This window comes from Pteropus alecto, unplaced genomic scaffold (assembly GCF_000325575.1).
Source record: "Pteropus alecto unplaced genomic scaffold, ASM32557v1 scaffold7, whole genome shotgun sequence".
In the NCBI taxonomy this organism is placed as follows: domain Eukaryota; kingdom Metazoa; phylum Chordata; class Mammalia; order Chiroptera; family Pteropodidae; genus Pteropus; species Pteropus alecto.
In genome coordinates this window covers 18,727,617-18,742,335 of record NW_006494614.1, presented here as the reverse complement: position 1 = coordinate 18,742,335, position 14,719 = coordinate 18,727,617, and the positions used below count along the sequence as shown (strand labels likewise).

At 35.7% G+C, this 14,719-nt stretch overlaps 1 pseudogene; it reads right to left on the bottom strand.

The window, feature by feature from the left end:
• The window catches only part of LOC102884652, a 97,811-nt pseudogene extending 83,655 nt beyond the window's left edge, over positions 1–14,156 (bottom strand).
• Between the last annotated feature and the right edge of the window lie 563 nt (positions 14,157–14,719).

The window sequence follows — 14,719 nt, the reverse complement described above, 5'->3', positions numbered from 1 at the left end:
CTCAAGATATGGGCCCACTCCTTAAAATGAGTTATAAGAGTCACTTTGGCTTTACTGGAGTTGAGTCCATCAGATGGATCATTAGGGGTTTTGCACAATTTAATCTCTCAATCCCTTGCCCCTGACCCTTGCCTGGTTAAATCTCTTTCTTAGAGAAGCTTCCTTTGTCTTCTCTAGGTTAGGTTTTCCTAGATAAATGCTCTTACAGAGCCCTCACACACTGATCCCACTCCTCGTAGCTTGCTGTGTAGTGCCCAGTTTCTGTGCTAGACTTTAAGAATCAATTTTTTACTGACCAGCCTCGTCTTGCTCACCTCTGTATCCTTAGAGCTCAGCCTAGTGCAGAGAAGGGGCTTCATAGTACAGACAGCAGTACCTGGGAGCCTAGAGACCAGTTAGAGTGACAGACTCCAGGCTGTCTTCAGAGTCTACCTCCTTTCTTATGACCAAGAGGCTTCGTGCCTAGGCAAGCTTTTCTTTCCTGGGATGGGTACACTCTCAGGATACTATTTACTGCTTCATGGTTTTATGTTTCTATCTGGCTTGTTTGGGTTCAGGATGGGACCTTGGGTGCAATTCATTTGTAAATGTTCAGCACATACACACACAAAAAAATAGGATGTCTACAGCGTGGTAAAGGTTAGTTAACCACAGAGGACTGATGGTGCTGCAAAGGGAACCAGTAATGCCCAGACACTAAATGACTTCTTACTATTTTCAGGGCAAGGAAAGCAAATGTTTGCCTGTGAGAACTCATAACTTTGGCCTTGGGACTTTGGGATTATCAGTGTGTGGGCAAATTACCTTGTTCTGGTAAGACCCTGAATTGTATAACCTATGCAGCTTCCTTCACCTACCACATCTTCCCAAATTACATTACTCAGTTTGACATGCTGTTCTGTTTACTCTTTATACAACTGACTTCAAAAGTGTCAAATGCTCTGCTTCTTCTCACATTTCATAATATGTCATCTTTGATTTCTGTATCTTCTCTCCCCTTGTCTATCACATCTGCCTGTCCATCATGGTTCAGTGACACATCCCTAGATTTTATTTTTATTTTACATTTATTGACTTTTGTCAGTCCACATTACCACAGAGAGCTTGTTTTCATTTTTATATAGACTCTATCCTTGACTCCTATCTGTTTTCCTACCAGAGGTTTCAGAATCCTTGGGGATCTGAGAGGCAGAGTGGGGAAAAAACAAACTGTGGGAAAAGCTACTTCAGCTTCCCAGCGAAGGGCCCTTATTTATGTGTTTAGAGAGTTCTCTACATCAATCTTTTCAGTTCTATGCACACACATTAGCAGCCATGCTGTGCTTCATTCTTGAGGGCAATATATACTGAAATATAGAAAAACATATCTACATCAAATCCTTTCTTCTTACCAACCTATAAATTTTAACAAACTGCTGAAACTAGGCTCTGACTACCAGAGGGGAGTTTGGGTTGGTCTGTTTTTAACTAAACACTAACATCAGGTGTTGCAGCAATTTCTTTGATACAGTCCTGCCATGTAATATATGCCCATTAAGCTTACAACAATAGAATTCGACTTGAATTAGTTTTTCTTGTACAGAATATTTTCCTAGAGCCATTAACCTGTAAGAGAGAAAAAAATTGTGGTTACACATTTCTTTCTCTTTTTTTGAAACATCTTATGAAATCTAATTTGAATAACAACTTTAAGAAATTACATGCTGTTTCTATTTGGTGTTATACAAAAGCTTTGCCTCTTGTTGGCTACCTCTGTTGTCATGACAACTATTGCAATTTCACATATGCAGCTATGCATTTGTTGAGCAGGAAGATAAGACCATTGTTTATTAGAATAATTATCTAAGGACAGGTGTCATTAACATAAAACTCGTTGTCAAACTTGTTAGAAAAAGGATAGAACGGAATTATTGCTATCACATGAGGTCAGAAAAATGTTAGAAGTAGCATAAAATATATAAGACACTTGAGTGTGCAGAGCTTTCCTATGTGGGCTAATTCAGTATAAATATAAAAATATATAAACATAAGGTTATTGAAGTTAGCCTTAGAAAGAACCTTAGACATAATCTCCTATAAACTCTTGTTCTCGTAAAAAACAAAACAAAACAAAACAAAACACTGTTCCTCAACAAGCTGCATGTGTAATTTCCTGTGGGAAATCAATGAACACTGAAAATTTATGTTGGTATCAGGAGAAATGCAGACTTAATATAAGTGGACATCAGAAGGTTTCAAACTCACCTTCTTATTAATGAAATAAATGTATTTTCTCATAATATCTGAGAAGCTTCTGATTAGAATACACATTTTTATGGTAATGAGACATTACATTTAGGGAGGTAACTGAGCAAAGTAATTGAGTTTTTAATACAACTCTTGCATATGTGAGATCACTAATTATTTCTCACTGAAAATGAAGGTGAAGTTAAGCCAAATGATGTTATTTCTGAAGGTGTAAAGAATGACTCTGAGTTAAAGAGCAGTTGTTGATAGCCCTTTAAACTCTTATTCATTGTGAAAAATCATCTAATAAAATTCTCCTTTTGGAATTATTTGAAAATAAATGGGCAGGGTAAGGACCTTTCAATTTCAAGAGAACTTGGGATTTAGCAAAGTGCTAATGAATAGTTTGTGAACCAATAGTAAGTCTGCCAACAGCTTTAATAATGTCCCTGAAATCCTGGGGCATTTCTCTTCTCACATTGTGATTATTATAAGGTTGTACTTTCTTTCATTAACTTCCCCAAGGTTTAAGCTTTTCTTTCTCTAACATTTATAAGACATTTTAAACATACCAGGCACTATTAGATTTGCCAATTTCAGAAAGTAAACGATATTTTCCTGTCAATTGCTGTTGTGGAATTCTATCAACTATGTCTTGGCATTATTTCTAAGAACAATTTTTTTTTTTTTTAATTTTAAACATGTAGATTTTCCTTTTACTGATACAGATAGGGACAAAATTGATATATGGATTGTAGGATCAAATTCATAATTTGACATTGAATGTAGAATCCAGTTTTTAGATATGGGAACTAGTAGGAAAATGTGGGCTTAGGGACTTACTATGTTGTTAAGGATCAAAAGTCACACTTAAAAGGAATTTATGTGGCATTTGGAACCATTGACACTAACTGAAGTTTCATCGCAGAGAGTGGAGGAGACGTGAGAGGCAGGGACTTTGGACTGTGCTATAACTACATAATGAAAGAGTTTACAGATATTTAATATTGTAGCAATTTTGATACCAGAAACTTAGTTGATGGGTAAATTAAAACGAACAACTCAATTTAGCATAAATTCTCAAGAGGCTATCTGTTTAAACAACCTGTGGCTCAGTCATGAGCATGTCAATAATTATTATGGTTAACTTAGCATACAGTTCTGAAGGTTTTGAGCTGATGAAAAGAAACAGTTGTGTATGTCTGAGTGGATGAAAACCATATGTGCATAAGAGGCAATCAAATATAGTGGTTAAAAGAATGAACTTTGGAATCAGAGACAGGGTCTAATCCAGGCTTGGACTCTTATATGTTCTGAAACTTTAAGTAAGTTACACTCCTTATGCCTCTCAGTTTTGATGCTGTTAAATAGGGATAATAATTTCTAACTCATAGGATGGAGTAACAATGTGTTAAATAGTACCTTGCATATAATAGATATAAACAGTAGTAATACTGATTACTATTTTGAATGAAATAGGTTTAATGAATCTTTATATGATGGAGGAAAATTATCATTATCCATTTAGCATAAATTCTCAAGAGGCTATCTGTTTAAACAACCTGTGGCTCAGTCGTGAGCATGTCAATAATTATTATGGTTAGCTTAGCATACAGTTCTGAAGGTTTTGAGCTGGTGAAAAGAATAAAATATTTTTGTTTTAGGAAATAAATGCAGAAGAACTCTTAACTCAGAGATTAAAAATTTTAAAATAGACTTTTTGGATTACTATCTAAAGGTTTATTATAACCCTTATAAAATATTATATATTCTTTACTGTATAACAAACCTTAAGATGTCAGTTGTAAACTTACCTGGACCATGAGTAATAGGAATTTTGAGTATTTGCTAGGGAGCTATATAAATATATAAATATTATATGTTATTATTTTTATCATAAGTCAAACACTTAAGAATGATGACCCAACTATAGTATGGTGTCACTTCTTTAAAGTGATTGCTGTCCTGGCTCTCAGATTACAATGCTAATATCTAGATGGCTGACTCAGTGCTACACTACGTGCAGTGGTATGCTTGCAAACTGGCTCTCTCTGCAAAAACCACTATAACAGAAATGTCAACAATAACATCAAAAGCCCAGACTTGTAGCATTTGCCAATTTTTATGGGGTAAATGCTCTTACCATGGCTGATTTTATGATTGTAATTCCTAAATATTTAATAATCAGCTCTTCAGTAGGAGCCAGCTCCTCATATCTGCATAAAAATTCGATTCTACTTATCTCAGTTACAAATTTCTTGACGACCACTTACACTAACCCATTCCTGTCTGTCATTGAAAACTTGTTGCCCCCACCCTGCCTGGAGATGCGAGACAGGCTTACTGTTCCATCATGTGTCTCAATTTGAGAAGTAAATTTGATCTTCAAATTCAAATTTAAAATCTATTAAAGGAATTAATATTTCCCTTATTGGAATGTTAAAGTGAGTACAAATGCTTGGGCACAAATTTGATGGACCCGTGTAAGAAAAAAAGGAAGTTAATTACTTTTTTGGACCTTTCATGTTTATAGACACTCATGAGACAAAGACATGGTAATATATAAAAGGTTTTTCTTCAGGTATTTATGATTCAGAGGAGGGAGCAATTTTTCTGCACACATAGACACTATATACACAACATATATATATATATGCATATATATATATAAAATTCCATTATGTTCCTGATAATAATTGGATTAACTATAAAGAGAACTTTACCAGATATGTTTATAATTCTTATTTATAAATACCATTAAATAAATTGTGAATATTTTATCATTTTTTAAAGTATTATAATTGATACTATTTTGGGAACAAATTAGGACTAAATTGCAGATGTCTGATGTGAAAGAATGTTCGTTTTAGAAAGAGATATAATTGAAATAATTGAACGTTTTATCATAGTTAAATTTTCCTCTTGTCTCTTTTTAGCAGTAAAGATAGATTACAGAATTAATTGCTTTTACATTGTTGAGTAAATGCTCTTAAATAGTCTAGAGAGAGAGTTAAAAAAAAAATCCAGTTTCTTTATAGTTCTTTAGGATTGGCTTTCTGACAGGGCTTTCTTCTTAGGTTGGCTTAGTAGAAAAGGTAGAGGTATGGCTTTGAATTGCTGTTAGAGAACTAAGCTTAGTCTATACTCTTGCACAAAATCAGGAATTATTTTAATTATCATTCACAAGCCTGTATTAAACACCTACAGTAGGCAAATCCCTGGACTAGGAATTTGGGAGCGGGTGTCATCAGCAGTCTTTGGGGCTTTACTCTCCCTCGGAAAGTCTTGAGCTTGGTATAATAAACAAGCACACAGATTTGTGGCTGTTATGTTGTAATCCCACAATTGCTGTTGGAGAACTTCACCATATGTTAGAACTTCCTTAATCTGCTAGTTTTAGCTATGCCAAGTTGTATTATGAAACTGAGTGGTGATTAACAGCAGAACTTTTTGTAGTCTTTAGGGAAAAAAAAAATGTCTATGTCCAGGCATTTGTCCCAGGTATACAAATGAAACAGAGGAAACCAGAATTTAGCTCATATGTCCAGAGATCTCAGTGTCTTACTCGTGTTATATGCTTTCTGTTTCAACTTCCCTATTTTGGTAATGATGCAAAGACGAGGGTTAGAATGTATAGCATCAAACAGCCAGAACATAGTCAAGATGAATTTAGATTAAACTCCCCTGGGAAAGAGCAGGTTCCATAACTTGGTGCAGGTCTCAGTATGAGCTGAAGAAATGAAACACTGCAAAGAAAGAAGAGAATCACTGATTTTGTGGAGCTGTTAATAACTATGATAAATGAGTTTTCTTTGAAGCAAGAGGCTCTGCCACTGGAAAGAAAGGTAGCATCTCTGAAAATAGAGGTGAGAAAGATTTAAGAATAAAAAGAAGAAAATAAAGATTCTAGGATACTTTAAATTTGATTTTTTATGAGTCCGGATATTTGTATTCTTACATATATAGCTGTAGTTAAGTAACAGGAAGGTAAAACGGAGAAAGAAACTGGAAGTCTATTATTAAACCCTTTTCAAAAATTAAGTTATTTTTTCGTACAGTATCATTTTTTGGTCTAAATTTTCGTTCTTTTTTGTCATTAAATTAGAGAGTAAAAGCAACATGTGGATTATGTGGAACATCTTGGCCCCCCAACTTCAAACTGTAGTTGAATTTTAAAGCGAGATGAGTTATTTGAACTAATATATCTCAGATTTAAACCCGGATGTTGTAATTCACAACAACAAAAAAATGATCATGACATCCAGGCAGGAGGAGCTAATGCAGGCTCATTCAGGTCATTTCCTGAGATATTCTCAAGGCCGTTCATCCAGTCTAGAGAAGGGAACAAATAGTAACTGGGTATTTACTAGTTGCTAGATACTATGGTAAGTACTAATATCTCTGAACAACAACTCTGAAGAAGGCTGTAAAATCACATCTACAGAGAATAGAAATTAAATGTTTGGAGAGGTGAAGCAGTATATGACAGTATATGCACGGTTAATAATGGCAGATCCATATGGGCTTTACTGCAAATGACAGTGCTTCCCACTGGAGCACGTTGCCCTTCTCACATGTACTAATACAGATTAGTATTAGATTCTGAGAGATAGGAATTTTTATTTTTTAAGTGAGGAAACTAAAGCTAGGTATGATTATATAACTCACTATAAGCTCCAAGAGGCAGAGCTAGGTACTTGGATTCATATCCTCCTATTATTGGCCGTTGCCATATTTATGAATCTACAGGTGCTTCTTAACAGCACAGGTCATCAAAAGCTAAGATTGCAAGGTTTTCCTGCCCATTAAAATATTTGGGTCAATCGGTTTCCTAAGCTGGCTTTCTATTACTTCTTTTCTCTCTCCTTTGCTGTCCTTCTCAGAGCTTCCCAGAGATTTGACCGATTTAGCTTCCTTTTAAGGAACCACTATGATTCAGTTGTTTCAAGAGCCACTATGAAGCTAAACCAAGTTTTCTAGGTTTTTCCTTGGCTTCCAAATGAACACTCAAACCTCTTTTAATCTTTATAGAAATTTTACTATTAGCGCCCTAGAGATAAAGGAAAATACTAGTTAATTTTAAAATAGCAGACACTGAGGAAGCTATAAGGTTCAACACATCATAAAAAAAAAAAAGCCTAGTTATGATTGGTCTTAGTCTCTGTTAAATGTGAATAGAGCTGTGTCTATTACCTTTGACTTCCCTTCTGTGATTCTCTTTTTACTTGGTCCCCTAGAACTCTCCATCCCCTCATTCTTTCATCATTTGTCTTTTCCCTCATTTTGGGCCCTCTACACTCAGTATTGCCCTTTGTCGATGGTCTTGTAGTTATCCTAGGAGCCCTGTAAATCCCCAGACTCTAGGCACTCCATTTGTATAAGCAGTCAGGTGCCACTGGGCATTAAACTGTGACTAAATTTCAGCCAGGTCTTTGTGACTGAGACTTTAGAAAGGAAAGGTGGCTAATGAATTTTTAGGGAGAATGGAAAAAAAAAATGGTGATACCATGGAACTGGAGATACTTACAGTATCCTATCCCTCCTTCCATAGTTTTACTTTCTGCAGTTTCAGTTACCCATATCCACAGTGTATACCCTACCCACCCTTAGTAGCTTTCTCCGTTATGAGAGAGAGAGAGAGGTCACGTTCACATAACTTTTATTACAGTATATTGTTATAATTGTTTTATTTTATTATTAGTTCTTGTTGTTAGTCTTTTACTGTGCCTACTTTATAAATTAAACTTTGTCATGAGCATGTATGTATAGGAAAAAAACAGCATATATAGGGTTGGGTACTATTCATGGTTTCAGGCATTCACCAGGGAGCTTGGAATATATCCACTGGGGATAAGGGAGGACAACTATATACGGACCATTCCAACCCCTTCCTCTAAAGCAGTGGCAGACAACAAAGTTGAGGGTGAATGCAGGGTGGGTTCTGAAGGGACTAGTTAAAAACACTTAGCAGAATTACCGGAGAAGGACAACTGGACTCGTGACAAATATTTCCTAAAAATAGGATGCTTAGAATGGAGAAACTGGAACAGAAAATCTCCACACCCCTCTAGTCACTAAATGTTATGAATAGAGGGTTAAAGAGTGATGTTTTACAGGATTTAGTTTTCCTTTGCAATGTTCAGGCTCACCAGTTAGTAGTTATAAATTCTTGTTTATAAGCCAGTTGTGACCTCTTTGACTCAAAATGTATAAACTTGACTTGAATTATAAACACTATGGCTTGTGGAAGCCCCCAGCCTTCCAAAATGTCAGAGACTTCCCAGGTTTTACAGTATGTCCTCTCACCAACTCTTTCGCATTCTCTTTATCTCTCTTTTCACTCAGTCATCTTTTTTCTCTCCTTCCTTCTTTTGGACAAATTCATCTTTGTCCCAAATTTTTGCATTAGTGGATAGTCAGACTTTGTAGAGATTTTTACCCTATGACTTAAAGACTTTTCTCAACAAAAGTACATTCTGCTTAAAGAGATTTCTTGTACCAGCGGAGAGAACAATACTTTCTCCATATTTTAATAAAGTTGAATCACTTTTTGAATTTCATTTTAGGGACTACAGATGGGAATGGTCTAGTTTAACCTAAGATAAGGTTAAACTAGATATGGTTTTCCTTGCTATTTTTGAATTTCATTTTAGGGACTACAGATGGGAATTGTCTAGTTTAACCTAAGATAAGGTGTTATGGTTTTCCTTACTGGCTATTTCCCTGGCTCTGCCCCTACTCCATTCTTTGCTCTGCTGTACCCCGAGACACAGAATTCCATTGACTGCATTACCTGCGCTCTCTGCACTCTGGCTTCCTATTGGGTCTAGCCAGTAGGAGGCATTAGACAGAAGATCAGAGTTCAGAAGAAACAAGAGGTTAGGTAGTTTTTTTTCATCTTTCTTTGCCATGCTGTGGTCTCACAGTGGCTGCATTCCTCTAAGCCTATATCTTCTGTGGAGAGGCTCCTTCTTTCTGGCTGTAGCTTTCCCCAGGCTCCAGATACATCATTACCTTTCTTGTCCCTTCAGATCTAATGGTGGCTAGTACCTGGCTACTTAACTACCCCTTTTTGGTTTCCGTAGATTTTCTCATACCTCTGCATTAGTCATTCCATTAAATTTTCTTCAGCTAAACTTTTCTGAATTTGTCAACTATTTCTTATTGGAAGCCTGACTGATATAGTTTAAGTTTCTGAGACTGACAGCACTACCTGCTACCTCTGCAAAGACCAGAGAGCTTCCAATTCTGAAGGTGTCACACCAGCTGCCAGCTCCAGTAGCATGTCATGCCATGCACGATCAGTAAGATGCTGTATCTGGAGCTTCTTTCATAGCTGGGGAATCAGGAACAACACTTGACATGGATGTGCCTCACCCCAGCCAGAAGCAACCTCTGTTCCTATCTGTTTGTGTAATTCAAGTCTGAATTAATATCTTGCACGGGTGCATCTGTTATCACCTGCTATCACCTGTTATCACTTACGCAGCAAGGGACAATGAAAACATTTTTCTTTGAACATTTATGTTTGGGAAAGGATTTATACACATATGAAAATGTGGTGAGGTGTTCAGAAAAATTGGGACCTGTGTGAATGACAGATTTCACTCCTTGCTATCTTTCTTTTTCTTAGCCTTTAACTACCACGTTCATTAAATGGACTCTGCTCATGTTTAACGTTAAGTTTTCCCATGTCTTCTTTTCTGATTTCTCTATATTTGGTCCCATTGTTCATTGTTTAATACTTTCCTTTTGCTGTAGAATTGCCTTAGCATGTTCTCTAGCAGCCACCATTTAAATTTTTCCTTCAAGTTAGACTTAGAGCACCAGTATGGTTGAGGTGTGGTCTCTACCCTCATTGAGGACTCAAGACTGTTATTCTCTGGCCAAGGAAAGCTTGGATTCTTTCAAAGAAACAGGTATAAAGACCTAAATCCAAGCTCAAGGGAACCTATTGGGCAGCAGTTCTCAAAATATGGTTGGAAGGCTCCTGGGAGTCTCTGAGATCCTCACAGGAGGTCAGTAAGATTATTCTTTTTCTACCCACATATCTCTTCATGGCTGAAGAAACATATGTCATTCTTCTCACATTTTTTTGAAAATATAGCTATTTCTATATCAATCGTTATTTTAAATAAGCAAACATTTAATAATTATTTTATATAATATTAAATAATAAATAGTTAATAATACATATTTAAATAAATATTTAAAACTTACTCAATTTTATTTTCTAATACAGTAAATATCAATAGATAGAATCCACATAAACAAAATCTCTTTGGGGGTCTACAGTTTTAAGAATTTCAAGAGGTCTTAAAGACCAAACATTTGAGAATGTCTGATATAGAGTATTGTTTCTTCAAACTGACTTGGATACAAACAAGAACACAACTGATAAGATAAAATAGGCCTTGCTATAACTATTACATTTTGAAAGTCCATCAATAATTTAAAACTCAATTTCATTTTCATCAGTGGTCCATGTGGTCTAATTTTTATCTCATTTATTAGTCTTCCAAATCCCCCAAAGATAAAAATAATCTGTCAAGAATATCAGAAATCTCAAATTCCCCAATCAAATCAAAGCAAATCTACCAATAAAAATAGTCTGGGAAAATATACCAGACCTTCTTTTTAACTGTTTAACTGGACAATTTCTTTAAGTCCCTGTAACCTTCATAATATTACCTGTATCTCTACAAATTAGATTACAAATTTCAGTTAAAATAAAATCTAAAATCCATTACTTGGGCATAGCTTTAATTTACTTGATTCATCTTCTTTCTTATTGAATAAAGTGTAACTATTCCAGTTATTAACCAAAACCTTTACAAGTAAGTCCAGTAATTCTTGACAAAATCCTGGAATATTTTTTCAATAAAAAAAGCAGGAGTATATAGTAAATTTAGAGTAGTCCTTTAACCTTTCTTTGTAAATATCAGTGTAGACCAGGTATGATGTCCGTAAACTGTTTGCATGGGTTAAATAGCCATGTGATGTCACTAACTGTACATCATGTGGTGCTGTACACCCAGATAGTGATGGAAGAAGGAGAGGTTCTTAAATAATAAACAATTTGAACCAAACAATATTGTGATAGAGGCTACCAATTACGGCTGGGCACATGGCTGCCCAGCAAGAGAAGATACATATTAGCTTTCCTTGCAGTTATGCACACTCATATCACATAATGATTCCATGAGACCACTTCACTGAGCCCTTAAATAACTGTGTAGCAGATTCCATCTTTGTTACTACATGAAAAAGAAATAAACTATCTTGGTTAAACCATTACAATTTAATCTTCCTTTGTTACAGCAGCTTAGAGACTCCACTGCAACCAATGCCAATTCAGAATAAAAATATAAAATTTCACTATAACGTCTTTAGCCAATTAAAGTATTTTAAAAGGTCAAATCAATAGACTTGATTATATTAATTTCATAATTGAAATTGTTTATTCCTTTGCCTACCATTAGAGCTTAATAATGAAAAGTATTAGTAATTGTAAACATGTCTTTTCCGGAGCTATACAGAAATCGATATTTAGCTTTCCAGGTTCTAGCAACACCCAAGTGCATTATAACCCCCTTAAATTGAATTTAATTAACTCTGTGGCTGTTTTGCAGGCTAATTTTAACTCACTTTTGGAAGAAAACCCTAAGAGTGAAATTTTCTCGAAACTTCCTTACATCTTCCTTACCCCAACATAAAGACGGAATTGCTGTTTTTTATTCCTCACACTGAATGCTAAGGTTTCATTCTGCTGGTGGCTCCTTGCTACTGGAGATAGCCTGGCTTGCTGAACTTCAATCTGCATACGGAACGAGAACCTTGAGGAAAATAGGCTCATGGTGGAGAAGTTTTCTGTTCCTGGAAAACACAAGGACATGAGGTTAAGGGAGGCCCAGGTATCAGTAGCAGTTATGACAAAGGTCCTCAGCATTTTAACCTGTAGGATGTACTTGATATTCTCATGATACTCCCATGGACTCATGTAGCAGTGTCATCACCAATTTGCTAGTCATAACCTTATCTCTTTCTTTTCTTCTTGTGAAAGCACATCAGAATGCAAGTGAGAATAATCTTATTAGATCAGTAATATCACAAAAGTAAAATATTTAAACTTTAATTCTTTTAGTTATTATTAGCACCAAATTATTTTTTATATTTTCCAATAATTGAAGTAACCATCATGTTGCCAAATTCTGTGACTAAGAGTTCCAGACTAGGCTGATTCTGGAATTTTAAAAATAGAGTCAAGGAATCCCAATTAATTCACTCTCAGTATTACCACAGTCAATGTTGTATTTCTTAGGTCTTAAAACTCATTTTAAATGAAAACATAATAATACATAATAATGCCTGGCATCATATACAGTGTACAAAATCAATTTACGTTGTGTACACGTAAAATTGTCTTTGTTTCACTGTTTTAAACAATGATTGGTGGCATATAAAATGTGAATTATCTATCTATCTATAGATATAAAACATACATATAAAATATGAAGCTCCAGGAAACAATACTAATGAGAGAATTCAAATGTTGAACACAAGGCTGTGTTCAATGAATGTTTAAATCCTGATAGTTTATAATTTTTATAAATTACTTCTATCTGATTTAAAAATGTCATTTGTTTGAAAATGGCATTATACTTTTAACCTCAAATATAAATGAATTTATCTACTGTCTATAAATAAAAGCCTATGAAGCACACTTCCTGAGGCAGGGCTAGTCCAGATTAGCCTCACTTATTTCATGTTCCTCATAGCACTTTATACTTCTTTAAAGCCTCTCTCACTCGCCGCCTGATGCCCACGGGAGCAGTGACTGTATTGGTGGAATAGATGGCTCATTTTTTTATTCCTAGCAGTTAGCACAATGACTATCACACAGCTAATTCCCAGTAAACACTTAATTGGAATAAATTGAATTGAGTTGATTAGACTTAGGTTCTCAATAAATATCTCTTGAATGATTAAGATTCAGTTATCTGGGAGAGCTCATAATTCAATAAAAGCAACATAAAACTCAGATTCAAAACAGTAATTTCAATTATGCTCCGATTGAAGGTTTAGCTATATTTTTTCTTTATAGCTACATTTAAGGAAAACTTGATGGACCAAGTGCCTAGGCCCTCATGTTCTGTTTCCTGGTGCTAGTCAGAAAAACAAATCTAGATGTTTATTTCTGTGACTGATAAGTTGGATATTTAGAACCATAGGATTTAGTTAAGTTAATTGTTAAATTTTTCTGCATTTCAATTTCCCTTCTCTAAAATTAGGGAATTGTGTCACATCTGTTTGTCATTTATGGAGGGGAAATCGTTGGCCACATGAGCTAAAACTGCTCAGTCTCTGTGGAGATCCATCTGGCAGGGGAAGGTGCTAAATAAAGAATTCCTCTGGGTTCTAGTGTCTCCATTTTCAAATGTATTAAGTTTAAAATTTATAGTTACAACCTAGATAAGCAGACATTTAACTTTATTTCTCTGCAAGTGAACTCAGCCTGTCCCTGAGCTTCGTTTTGTGTGGTGTAGGTGATTAATTTTGCTTTTTTAAGGTGATTGTTCTGTGTTCCTCAGTCCTGTCCAGATTACATCAATCTCTTTTGGGTAAATACTCAAGCTTTCAGAATTTGTCTCCTCCTCCTTTTCCTTCTCTTCCCCTTGATGAATCTGTTAAATCAAAATCACATTTTGATTTAACTTCATGGCGTTAGGGGAAGAGCCTCAGGTCCATTCGCTGTTCTTGGACCCTTGCGTGGAATGCGCATATTTACCCCTGCCATTGCTGTGTCTGCCATCACAGTGTGGCTGCTGCAGCCTGCGGATTGTCGTCTCAGTACTGAGAATGCACAGTGGTTCCTTCCCCACTGGCTTTCCTTTGCGGATCTGCCTGAAAGAGCTTGCTGTGAATCCCATTCAAGCCCCAACTCACATCCTCTGCTGGTGGCTACCCACCCTGTGCTGACCATCCTAGTGAACTTGCCAGCTCACCTGGTTATCCTTTGAGTCACCTCCTGGAGGCTGAGAGAAACTCTGGGTATGTTTGTAGTATTCCAGGCCTTCTCCCTGCCTATACCTGTCCTGACACAATTTCTACTCTACTGTAGCTCTCTGATGTCAGTTTAGGGCTTATGGGAAAACTGTCTCAAAATAAAAAAATGTTATAAATTGAATGAAAGTGACAGCGAGTACAGAAAACTAGATAAAATTATTTGTAAGGGAGGCTAGGAAAATGAAGAATTGTGTGGAGAGAGTTTGGCTTGCTAGTGGGATGAAGAGAGTGAACACACTGTCTCTGATATCTCCTACTCAGTGTCTTTCTCATTTTGTGTTATCTGTGGAAAACTTTCCTGTGACTATGTTGGTTTACGTTTCATTTGTTCATTAAATAAATATTTATTGTAACCCTACCATGTGCCAGGTCGAAATCTCCCATATTTGTACATTTTTCATATTTAACTTGTTTTAATGTTTTTAAA